The sequence below is a fragment of the Alligator sinensis genome, unplaced genomic scaffold (genome assembly GCF_000455745.1).
Source record: "Alligator sinensis unplaced genomic scaffold, ASM45574v1 scaffold123_2, whole genome shotgun sequence".
Classification (NCBI taxonomy): Eukaryota; Metazoa; Chordata; order Crocodylia; family Alligatoridae; genus Alligator; species Alligator sinensis.
The window spans coordinates 1,990,866-2,001,057 of record NW_005841917.1 but is presented as its reverse complement, the minus strand read 5'-3'; the positions used below and the strand labels follow the sequence as shown (position 1 = coordinate 2,001,057).

At 43.7% G+C, this 10,192-nt stretch overlaps 1 protein-coding gene across 1 annotated transcript in view; it reads right to left on the bottom strand.

Moving 5' to 3' along the window:
• HDAC9 (histone deacetylase 9) overlaps window positions 1-8,457 on the bottom strand; it is a 511,347-nt gene extending 502,890 nt beyond the window's left edge. The window contains exon 1 of the mRNA XM_006018926.3: window positions 8,368-8,457. The gene's annotated coding sequence lies outside the window, so the exon portion shown is untranslated. The remainder of the gene's footprint in view (window positions 1-8,367) is intronic.
• Window positions 8,458-10,192: the final 1,735 nt, after the last annotated feature.

Sequence of the window (10,192 nt, the reverse complement as noted above, 5' to 3'; positions counted from 1 at the left end):
AGAAGGGTGCAACTGCACCACCCTTGGATTCACCCATGACTAAGAGGTATGGATTATGAAACTTGCCACACCAATTTGATGTGTGCTTCCTGAACTGGAAATAGTATAGTTACCCTAATGAGGTGCCAAATTCATGTGAATAAGAAACAGAGCCTACTGGTATGCCTGCAACCTCTATGACGCTATGGCAGCTTCTTCCAAATTGGGAGGTTGCTCGCATAGAATAGGCACAGCGTGTCTCACTGCAGTGTTCTCCAGTACAAAGGCCTTTGCTACAAGCCCATACCCACATCACTGCGTCCTAGCTATTTCTTTAGAAAACCTCCCAGATCTAGGCGTGATCCTCTCAGCTCTTTGCACTGAAACACTCTAGGATTCTTTTCTAATCAATTGCAGGTGTATTCTTCCACCCTTGGGGGCAAATTGAGAGGAGAGCACTGAAGGACTATCAGCAATAGAATGATTTTGCCTGGATCCACACACACACACACACACACACACACACACACACACACACACACACACACTACAGCCCAAGTTAGTGTTGTATAATAACCTGGACTTAAAGCTCCAAATAGAGTTCTTCCTGTGTGAATGACAAGGGGTTGAAATACAATCTGGGTAACAGCCCCAGTTTATTATGTATTAGAGACATTCACCTAGAAGGGTGAAATTACACATTACACTTAGCCCATACTAAAGGCACTTAAAACATGAGAACATGCATGCTAAAGCTTGTTAACTCATGCTAGCATGCCCTCTGAGGGCGTGTCCACATGCAGGCATGTGCACTTGCAGCAGCTCAAATAGGAGCAGCACAACTTTGTGCGGGGTATCTTTGCCTCAGCGCACGTGCCTGGACATGCACTTTGGTATGGGGCAAGTTGTGCCACTTGGGGCAAAATGACCTTGCCCAGGTCCTCCCGGATCTGCAGCCAGGGGGAGCTAGAGGATGAGGCCAGCACCTGTGCTGGCCCCAGCAGTATAAAAACCTGCCCTGTGCTGGCCCCGGCAATATAAAACCCTGCCCTGGCAAGCAGCTCAGAGCTGCCTGCCCTCAGGAGCTCCAGAACCTCCTCCTGGATCTCCCCAAAATTCAATAAGGGCTAATGGGTAAAGGCTACAACAAAATACTTGGGACAACAAAGGCAAAAAATAGGCCAGGAGTGACAGGATCTGCCCAGTTGAATTTCACCCACCCACCTTTTTGTTTTTGGTCACCCCATCCACAGCCCCACCAAGTTCCAGGACCTCCTGGTCAACCTCCTCCTGGCCCTAGTGAAGTGGGCCCTGTACTTGACCAGGAGGAAGGCTCTGGCCAGGAAGGTACCCAGAGGCTGCAGGGCCGCTTTCTTCTCACTTTTCCATGGACATTCCAGGCAGAGCACCAGTGGGTGGCATCCATCAGCTCCTTGGATGCCTTTGAGGACCAGTGGGCTCTGCCTGGTGTCCCCCTCAGATGCACTCATTTTCACATTTTGACCCTCACGTCACTCCTGTCCTGTTTTTTTGCCTTTGTCATCCCAAGTATTTTGTTGTAGAATTTAGCCATTAGCCCCCATACAATAGGGGCTACTAGTTAGCCAGGTGTGGGTTCCACAGTATATACATATTACAAATAGACACGAGCTTCTGAGGCCTGGACACTTGGTATCCGGGGACACTGCCCCTTGTGCCAGTCGGACTGCTGAAGCAGCCGTAAACTGGAGTGGCCCCTGCACCCTCTACCCACTGCAGCAGTCTGGCAATGGAGGCTGCTGCCTGGCCGTGACCTGCTGCCACCAGCGACAGCATCTGCCCCCTTGGACCTGCGGCCCTAAGGCTACACCCCCGCCAGACCCAGAAGGGGAGTACCCACTCTGCCATCTGGGCAGCTATCACCCAGATGTGCTCCTTTCAGTGGCCCACTCTGAACTGTCAACGCATGTCCTCTTGGCCCCAAATGGTCAACAGGTTAGCCACCCTGTCTGCGCTCCAGCTGGGTCCCCAGTGCTGGCCCTGGACAGACTCCTCTGCCTGGGTCTCGCCATTTGTCTCACCAGCAGAGATCCTAGCGTTTCCTGTTTATGAATTGCAAATTCTCCGATAAGAAACTCAAATTATCTCATTAAAATACCCAAAATAGTGTTCTTCCACTATTAAAATGTAATGCCACCATGTAGAGAGAGAGAGATCAGTTGGGCAATGTTTTATTGATATAGTTACAAGTGTAAAGCAATTTGGAGGGGGGGGCTGGGTATGTAGGTGAGGGGTTTGTATGGGTGGCAAGGTGGGGGGCTGCTCAGGAGAGATGGGTCCCCTTCCCCTCTCCAGGGTGCATCCCCCCCACAAACACACGGCCCACAGCCCTCTGCAGCAGCAGCCATCAGGGTGCTCGGAGCCCTCCTGGAACAGCCCCCCACCAGCGTGGGGCAGCGCAGCTCACCCACATTTACCTGTGGGAGCTGCTGTCCAGGCTGCCTGCTACCCATCCTCCTCCTGCTCTCCACAGCTCCTTGCAAGCTGGAACTCTGCCAGTCTGCAGAGAGCTCTTTGCAAAAGAAAGAAAAATCCACGTTTCTCTGTTAAAATGAAAAATCTGTGTGTTGTTTGTTTTTTTATTTTTTGGGGGGGAAGGAAAATCTGCATTTTCTCCCGTGGGAAATGGAAAACCCAAATCCCTGCTCAGACTGGGTAGGAGACACAAAACAGAACCCAAGCAAGTCTGGGAGCAGGGCAGGTTTGTACGAGTTGACAGGAGTTAAATCTGGGACAATACTACAGTGAAAATAGTCAACAAGGCCAATTAAAACATTGGTTTTAGCAATTACAGCTCATGCATGTTAAAACTGCGATTGCCTTTTCTTCACTGAGAACCTTGTAAATCTGTTACAGTATACCTTGTTTCTTAGTGTGGATGTGGCCTGCTTGTATGTGAACAGTGTAACACACACTGGTCTTAGTTCAGGAGCTCAACAAGGACTTGCAGTAGGTTCAAGGTAGAAGAAAAAACTAAAACATCACAATAGTTTCCAAAATAAGCTATGTGGCAAAGGGACACACTGAAAATAACTTTGGCTTAACTTTTAGATTCCGTATATAAAAACATTACAAAACTCATTGCATCAAACAACTTTCACATATATTTCTAAAAATATCAACAAAACCCATTCTGTATAGTTGTGGTGGTTTGGGGGGGGGGGGGGGGGGGGGTTGGTGGTGTGGGGGGGTGGGGGGGGTTGCTTGTTCTTTTTAATTATTTCTCAAAAGTCTATTTCCAAAACGATGGTTGACACGTACACAGAGTTTCTCAAGATTCCCTCCCCCTTTCCTTGACCCAGTGTGGACCCTATCTTAAAAAAGACTCTCTCTCCTCCTTGTGTGGGCCCTCTCCCGATCCCACCTGCATTGCCATGTGCGAGTTCTCTCCTGATCCCGTCCTCGTCGCCGGTTGATTTAAAGATTGTTTACTTACACCAAAGATGGTCGTGGTGTAGGCTGGACAGTTTCCAGGTTCAGCTCCGCTTAAATCCTCGTTAGAGGACTACGACAATTGGTTCTTTGCCCCGGAGTTATTGAAGCTCCGCGGGTTCGGTAGTTTCTTTGCCCCGGAGTTATTGAAACTCCGCGGGTTCGGTAGTTTCTCGTACAGGAAGGGATACGTCTAGGAATTTATCGGCGACGGGGAGAGGCTAGAGGCTGTTCATTCTTTTCCCCGGAGTTGTTGAAGCTCTGCAGGTTCGGTTATCAGGCCTCTATTGCCTTTTAAGAAAAGCGTTGGGTCCGTAAGGATCCGCAGCGCTTAAGAGATCTTCACGCTCTCCCTCTCGAACTCCAATTGCTCTCTCTCCAACTTGGGCAGAAACCACCCAAGCTCTTTATACGGCTAGCAAGCCAATCGCTAGCCGCCACGTGTGCATGTGTTAGAATCGGCCAATAATGTGGCACGAATCTTCATACAAATGGCGGGAACTCCTTTGCACCGTGCATTTCCTGGATGCAAAAGAAATGCACCATGCAAACAAAGCTACAAAGTTGGCGGGAATACTCCGTTGCACCGGGGTTCTCCTCTGCAGCAGAAAACTCCACCGTGCAAAGAAGCTGCAATTTAGCGGGAACATAATTTAGCAGTGCCGAAGCACACACAAACAAAAAAAATCACAACTTTGGGTTGTGACACTCCTATTCCTCTCACAGCATGTTATATCCCTGTCACAGCTACAATTACTTACATGGAGAAGTAAGAATAGGCAAGTACTATGGCAAAAGACATATGAGATAAGTTAGCAGCTGGAAACAAGGAGGAGAAAATGTTGCCATGTGACAAGTAAACTCTTCACAGACCACCAGCAAGTGCTCAACAGACAGTCTCAGAGCCACTGTGCTCACATGGCAAAAATCAGAAACTCCAATCAATTACACGCTGGGTGCATCTACACATTCATTAATGCACAATAGTAACTGCATATTTAGTTTAGTACTTGCTTCAAGTTACTGCGCACATTTTTTTTGTGATGCTTACTGCGCAGTAGCCCAATAACACTGTGCAGTAGCTTATTAGCATGGTTTTTGACTAGCACACTACTGCGCAGTGTTATTAGGCTACTACACAATAAACATCTTGGGTAGACATGCCCACTGGGTGCATCTATGCATGCACTTTACAGCGGAGTAGGCCAATTAACTCCACAGTAAAGCATCACAATCTATATGTGCACCAGTACAGCAAAAGCTCTGTTATCCAGCACCCATGGGGATTGGGGGGTGCCGGATAACCAAATATGCCAGTTACCCAAGAGGCATCTTTGCCTCGTTGAGCCGCCACCCCTCCCACCGTGTCCCGTGCACCATGCTTTCACTCCCTAGTGTAAGTGTGCCGGAAGACAGGGGGGGGGGCCCTGCGCAGCCTGCTTGCCACAGCCTAAAACAGGACTTGGCAAAACCGGAAATGGGACTCTCAGTTTCATTTTTACCGCGTCAACAAACCGGCACTTCATTAACCGGCATGCCAGTTAATAGAGCATGCCGGTTAATGAAGTGCCGGATAACATGGCTTTTCCTGTATTAGGGTACAGTACTTTAACTCTATCGTAAGATAATACTATCAGGCACAGTACTATCTTACAGTGGAGTAACTGCCCTGAAATCCATGTGTAAATGGTGAGAAGGCTAGCTGGGGCAAAAAGAGTGCTAAAGTTTGGGGGCTGCCTGCTGCCCAGCCACCTGACTCTGCACTTTTAGCATTCTCGTGCCCCAACCAGGCCCTCTGACACCACCATCTGGAGCCTGGCGCTAGCCCCCACCAAGCCTGCTGCCAGCCCAGGGATTCTCCACCCTGGCTCAAATTGCTGCGGTCTCAGGCTCACGTGTAGACACTGCACCTTGGGAGCAGGGTCCTCCAACTCAAACAGTTCCAGAGTTTATCCCTTCGCATTAATTGCATGTGTTGTTGCACCCACTGTGTAAACTAAGTGAAGTTAGAGAAAAAGGCAGAGTAGTAACCATAATTACATTTTGATTACTTGAATTCTTTCAGTTTGAATGATACAAAACATCTGTCACAGACAGTGGCATTTCAATGAAACTGGCTTTTTACTACATAAGATTTTGCTTCTTCCTGCCCACCCAAAAGATTGTATGCCCTGTGGTGCTTTTAAGCGGCAACACCATTCATTCACGTGAAAGGAAGTTTTGCCCATGCACGCAATGCCGTATCAAGTCTTTAGGATCGAGGCATCTCGGTCCCCAATACCCAGCCCATGTATTTGGAGGGGTTCCAAGGACTACTGGCTCAGATTGAAAGTGCTCTAAGACTGCAGAGCAATGGCAAAACTCCACTGTGGCCCCACTGAGGCCTTGGGGCTGAAACAGCCAGAAAGAAAAAAAAAATCCGGTCCTGTCCCATGTTATTCCCCAAAATACTTGTAGTACAGCTTGGCAGCATGCAGGTATGTAAACCTCTGGGCAGGGTCCCTAAATCCTATGCACCTAGGCTGTGTTCAACCCCTTTTACACTCTCAGAAGTTTCCCCATAGGGTTAATCCTGTAAACATGAGATGCATCATTGAAATCAGTGGTAGTACTCATGGTAATAAGTACTGTACCTCCTAGTGCAAGTACTTGCAGGATGGAATACTTAAGATCCAATGATATTTGGTACCAACTGCATCCAGAGAGTGCTTAACCTCCTACATTTTTGTTTAGTGAAGGTAGCACCTCTCTAGACCAGCCTTTTTATGCGTATTTTGCCACTAGAAAAGCAACGAATGAGTATATAAAAATAAAACAGTAAAAAATCATCATAGAAAAATCTCTGTTTTTAAATTGTTATTTTATTAAACTGGCATATTCAGATACCAATGCCATATAGTTACTTTTCTTTATGCATCTAAAGTTGTATTAAAACTTCCTTATTCCCATTCCCAGATTTTCATGGTCAGCAAACATCTTTTTTAAAACAGAAACAGATACAAAATTCCTTAGTACTTGCATATTGGTTTATAAGTGAAAGCAACTCACAGTACAGTTTTAAACCCATGCAATGATAGCTGCAGGATTAGGTCCTTAGCCTCATAAAATACATGGTTGTTCGGCACAGTTTTGCAGAACCCTTTCTTTTGTAATATGAAAAGGCTCAGGAGTACTCTCTTGATCACTCTGTGAAGATCTCCATTTTAGTTTTCAATTGCCTTTTTTTTAAAAAAAAAAAAAAGGACTTAATCCAAAGTCTACTGAAGTCACTGGGAGGTTTTCCACAATTTCAATAGCTACTGGACCAGGCTCTGAAGACCAGAGTCAGATCTTCAGCTGATATAAGTTACAATTTACCCAAAGACTTCAATAGAGCTAGAACAATTTAAAACAGCTGAAGTTCTGGCCCAGACCTGTTTAATGAAGCAAGTCTTTTGAGCTGTACTCAACTCAACTACTGCACAATCAGTGTATGATTGCAGCTCGTATTCACAAAGCCAATTCAACTTTAAAGTAACTAACTTTAATACTGAAATGTAGCTGAGACAGTATAGGCTATCTGGCCAGTACTTTGCTCTTTTCAGAGTACTGCGTTGGAGGATCACTGAGCTATACTGCAACTTTTCAGATTTTTTTTTTTTTTTTTTTTTACATTTAAATATTTTCAGTATGTTTAACCTCTGAGTTACAGTAGAGCTTGTTCCATTCCCAAATTAAAATTCTCCTACTAAAAAGCAACTAAACACTTGAACTATTTTTAAAATATATTACCACGAACATTGGGAGCAATATGATCCACTTGCATTACTAAGGTTGCTTAAATTTGATAAAGGTTCTTAGTGGGCGAATTACATCTTTTATTTTCCTTCTTTTGGAGGCCTGATTGAGAATGGCATATATATACACTAGAGATACTTCAAAGTTTATAAGATTGCACATGCCATCAGATTAAGAATAGTGAACTTCTCTCCTGGGGTAACATCATCTTTTTCCCCACTTGCTGGAACAAATCTGTTTGCTAAAATAAGCTGAAAAGTTTTGAAATTGTTTATTAGTTTTAAGTATAACTTTACAACTGTGCAACTGGTTTCCACAAAAGAGTGGCAGTTATATGCTAGAGGGTTGGCTCCCAATTATGCTTTAGAACTATGTCCAAGCATTCCTCTCTGAATTACACAGGCATTTTGTGTATAAACTAGGCATACAACTGGACCCTTCAGAAAGAAGTATGTTGGGCTCATCACAGAACATTTAGAAAACAAATTAAGACTAACACCATTCAGGCACATCCAGAAAGATGGTGTGAGGGGGGAAGGTGCTGGAAAAACCTCACTGTAAAGGGACTTTTCAGTTAAGCTTGCAACCATTTTTATACCATGAAATGTCTTAATTTTGCATTCAATGAATACCACACAAAGCTATTTTTACTTCTTTGGCAAAAAACAATCTCATTAGAATTATCATAATGTCAAAGGACCAACACTCACAAAAATTCCTCAGTTTATTTTATGGTTTTTGTCTGTGCATCTTCTGTGCCATTTATGACAGATTCTTACTAGCACTGCATTAGAAAAGAACTCCCAGACCTTTTCAAGTGCCCAAAGGTGCCCATAACATACCTCATTATATTTCTGTTTTAGGCTTGTTTTAAATAGTCTTCCTATATAATCTATGACAGTCCTCATGTATATTAATAACAACTTAAAGCTTGAGACCTTAGCTTGCGAAAAAAAATATAAACTCAGTTAGGATGAACAGAAAGCCTTCAAAGATGGAGATATTTCTGCAGTACTGACAATTGTATTGCCTTCCTCCCCCCTTGTAGAAATGTGAAGCATCATCTGTCTCAGAGTAATAGTATCTAGAAATCAAATATATTTTATCTAGTTTATAAAATATCCAAACAAACAATCTTACCCTTTACTTTAAGGAGCTCAAATTAACCACTCTATGCAAATTTTCATAGAAGCTTCTTACAATGTTTTAGGATTTGTAGTTCATCAACCTGAAATTTTCCTTTATGGGAAGAAATGCATCCTTCAGACCTAGGAAATGAAAGCTTGCACCTTTCTGCAATTAAGCAAATTAGTTGCACATGAGGAGTCAAATCAGCTACAGAAAAACACCTCCAGTTTCTGCCACTTGCCTCTTCCAACTGCTGCTTCTAAAACAGTTATGTCTGGCCCACTCCTATTATTCAAACAAACATCCTTTCCATCTAAGGCACCTTAAACCAGAATCCCTTCGAGTTGTAACCGTCTCAAGGAAGGGAGGACAAAAAAACGAACAATCACTGAAAAGCTGTACACATAGATATGAGCTTTTCCACCTGTTTAGTACCTACTGTACATCCCCCACAGTGACACCCCAGTGTAGGTTTCAACTACCCGGTTAACCTTAAGGGGCATATGATTTACTGTTCACCTTGCACCCCTCTAGAAATTAATGTGCATCAGGTCTTGAACTTTTCTGCAAGCTTGGACCATTTAGTAATACTGGAGCTGGATATAGTGCTGCATAGGCCAATGACAGCCACAGCTGGAGGAGGAAAATTGTGAAGAGTCCCCTTCAGCCACTACACATTTTCCCTGTGCATCACACGCAGAAGCAGACACACATTTCCCTGTGCATGTTGTGTGCTGTTGATGATAAAGGTTCTTCCTAAGTACCGCATTAGACAAGAACTCCCAGACCTTTTGGAATGGTGAAAGGGTCCCAAAACACACCTCATTCTCTGAGAAACAATGAGTAGTGAGTGGGTCTTTTGTTTTTATATAGCTCCAGTGAAGAAAGAGTAGTGGGTCTTATTGTTATATAGATTAGATATAGTTATGTCAATGTATTATCTAGACATACATATACATCTATATACGTATAATAGTTTATATACATACACGTCTATATTCATATAACATCATATATATGTATATAGATGTACATATGTACGCCTATATAATACATTGCTATATAGATTATATATAGATATGTCTGTGTATTATACAGACATATGTATATTGGCAAACATATGTACATGTGTATACATATAATAATTTTTATAGATACAAACATGTTTATTTATAAACATATATACATACATACATACAAATTATATGTATACAGATGTACATATGTATGCCAATATATGTATGTCTATATAATATACAGACATATTACTATATAGATTAGATATAGAGATGTCTTTGTATTATATAGACATACCTAGGTATGTCTATACACATATAACTATCTATCTAAAAACATTATTTTATATAGATATACATTCTATGTATATAGATGTAGCTAGGTGTATCTATATAATACATAGACATATTGCTATATATTGACATCTCTAGATCTATATAGTGATATATCTGCGTATTATATAGACAGACCTAGGTACGTCTATATACACAGAGTGCGTATCTATATATAACGGTTTTAGATAGATAGGTAGATAGATCTGTCTACATAATACGCAGACATCTGTATATCTAATTTATACAACAGCAAGACCCACTACTCTGTCTTCACCGGATCGTCTAAGAAACAACACCAACAATAAAACTTTCCTGGGGAGGGGGCGCCGCCCGTCCCGACACCTGATCCCGTATCAGGGCGGTGCTGGCAGGGATCAAAGCGCCCGCGAGGCCCCCCACCGCACCGCACCGCACCGCACCGCACCCCCGGGCAGGCGGGCGGGACCCGGGGCAGAGAGATGCGGCGGGGGGCGGCGGCCCGAGGC